Here is a 2,672-nt window from a genome sequence, read left to right as displayed (position 1 = left end):
TACATACACACACCGCAACTTCTTTACACCTTCCTCAGTTGATGGATACTTGGGCTTTCTCCATAGTTGGGCTACTGTTGATAATTCTGCTATAAATATTGGGTGCATGCATTGTCACTCTTAGGTATTTACCCAAAGGGTACCAAAATAGAGTCTCGGCTTTAAAGTTTATTTTGCCTGATATAAGTATGGCTACTGGCTTTCTTTTCACATTATTGGCATGATAAATATTTCTTCATTCCCTCACTTCAAATCTGCAGGAGACTTGGGGCGCCTGGGTGGCTCAGTCGGTTAAGGGGCCGACTTCGGCTCAGGCCATGATCTCGTGGTCCGTGAGGTCGAGCCCCGCGTCGGGCTCTGTGCTGACAGCTCAGAGCCTGGAGCCTGTTTCAGATTCTGTGTCTCCCTCTCTCTGACCCTCCCCCGTTTATGCTCGGTCTCTCTCTGTCTCAAAAATAAATAAACATTAAAAAATTAAAAAAAATAAGAAATCTGCAGGAGACTTAAGTCCAAATAAGGCTTTGTAGGCAGCATCTAGATAGACATTGTTTTTTGTTTGCTTGTTTGTTTGTTTGTTTTGTCCATTCTGACGCCCTATCCAATGTCTTTGGATTGGAGCATTTAGTCCATTTATAGTCAGAGTGATTATTGCTAGGTATATATTTAGTCCCATTCTAGTAGTTGATTTGTCATTGTTTCTTGATGTTTTCTCTGATCCTTTCTTGTCTGTAACACTTTTAGTCTTTCCTTTCCACTCAAGAGCCCGACTTAAATATTCTTTTCTTTTGACTGGTGGTACATTTCTTTACTTATTTTTAATATTTCTTCTTTTTAAAATTTAGGGCCAAGTTAGTTACCTTATAGAGGAATACAGTTTCAGCAGTAGAATTTAGTGATCCATCAAGTACAAAATATACCCAATACTTATCCCAAGGTCCACCCCTAATGCCCGTCACCCGTTTAGCCAATACCCCTATTCAGTAACCCTCCAGGAACCCTGAGGTTCTTCCCTCTATTTAACAGTTTCTTATCATTTGACTCCCTCTTTGTATGTATCTTATTTTTGCTTTCCTTGCACTATGTTCATCAGTTTTATTAAATTCGACAGATGAGAGTAATCATAGGGTGTGTGTCGTTCTCTGACATATTTTGCTTAGCTTAAGAAAGTCTGGTTCCATCCACGTTGATGCAAAGAGCGAGATTTCATTCTTTTTGGTCGCCGAGTGATAGTCCATTGTATGCATATACCATATCTTCTTTATCCATTCATCTGTCAGTGGTCATTTGGGCTCTTTGCATAACTTAGCTATTGTTGAGAATGCTGCTATAAATATTGGAGTACACGTGCCACTTCGAGTCAGCGTTAGTGTATCTTTTGGATAAATACGTAGTAGTGCAATTGCTGGGTCCTAGTGTAGTTCTATTTTTTGTTTTTGTGACGAATCTCCATACTATTGTCCAGAATGGCTACACCGCTTTGCATTCGCACCAGCATTGCAAAAGGGTTCCCTTTCCCTGCATCCTTGCAAACATCTGTCATTTCCGGAGATGCTAATTTTAGCCATTCTGATAGGTGTGAGGGGATATCTCATTGTGGGTTTCATTTGTATTTCAGTGATGACCAGTGAGATTGAGCATCTTTTCATGTGTGACCGATCTGGATGTCATCTTTCTTAAGGTGTCTCTTCATGTCTTTTGCCCATTTCTTCACTGGATTATTTGGTTTCTGGGTGTTGAGTGTGATCAGTTTTTATAGATTTTGGATACTAACCCTATATCTGATATGTCACCTGCAAATATCTTCTCCCATTTCATTCAGTTGCCTTTTAGTTTAGCTGATTTTGTCCCCTGCTGTGCAGAAGCTTTTTATCTTCAGGACCCAATAGTTCATTGTGGTTTGTATTGCCCTTGTTTCTGGAGACATGACAAGCGAGAAGTTGCTGCGGCCAGGATCAAGGAGGTACATTGCCTGTTATCTCCTCTAGGATGTTGATGGTTCCTGACTTACAGTTAGATAATTCATCCATTTTGAGGTGTGTGTGTGTGTGTGTGTGTGTGTCGTTTAAGAACAGTGTCCAGTGTCATCCTTCTCACTGTCCAGTATTCTTAGTACCATTTGCTGAAGAGACTCTTATTCCATTGGATATTCTTTCTGTGTTAACAAAGATTACTCACATTATGTTTGAGGGTATATTTCTGGGTTCCATATTCTGTTCCATTGACGTCTGTCTCCGTTTCTGTGCCTGTATATACTGTCTTGATGAATGCAGCTTTCTAATACACCATAAATCCAAAATAGTCATGTTTCCACCTTTGTTTTCTCTTTCAACATGACTTTAGTTTTTGGTATCTTTTCTGGATCCTTACACATTTTAGGGTTGTTTGTTCTAGCTCTGTGGAGAAAGCTCGTGTTTTTTGATAGGGATTGCATTGAGTGTGTCGATTGCTTTGGTAGTATTGACATCTTAACAATGTTTGTTCTTCTTCTTTTTTTTTTCAACGTTTATTTATTTTTGGGGGACAGACAGAGACAGAGCATGAACCGGGGATTGGCAGAGAGAGAGGGAGACACAGAATAGGAAACAGGCTCCAGGCTCTGAGCCATCAGCCCACAGCCTGACATGGGGCTCGATATCACGGATCGCGAGATCGTGACCTGGTAGAAGTCGGAC

The sequence above is a fragment of the Prionailurus viverrinus genome, unplaced genomic scaffold (genome assembly GCF_022837055.1).
Source record: "Prionailurus viverrinus isolate Anna unplaced genomic scaffold, UM_Priviv_1.0 scaffold_77, whole genome shotgun sequence".
Lineage (NCBI taxonomy): Eukaryota > Metazoa > Chordata > Mammalia > Carnivora > Felidae > Prionailurus > Prionailurus viverrinus.
This window is presented reverse-complemented; position numbering follows the sequence as displayed.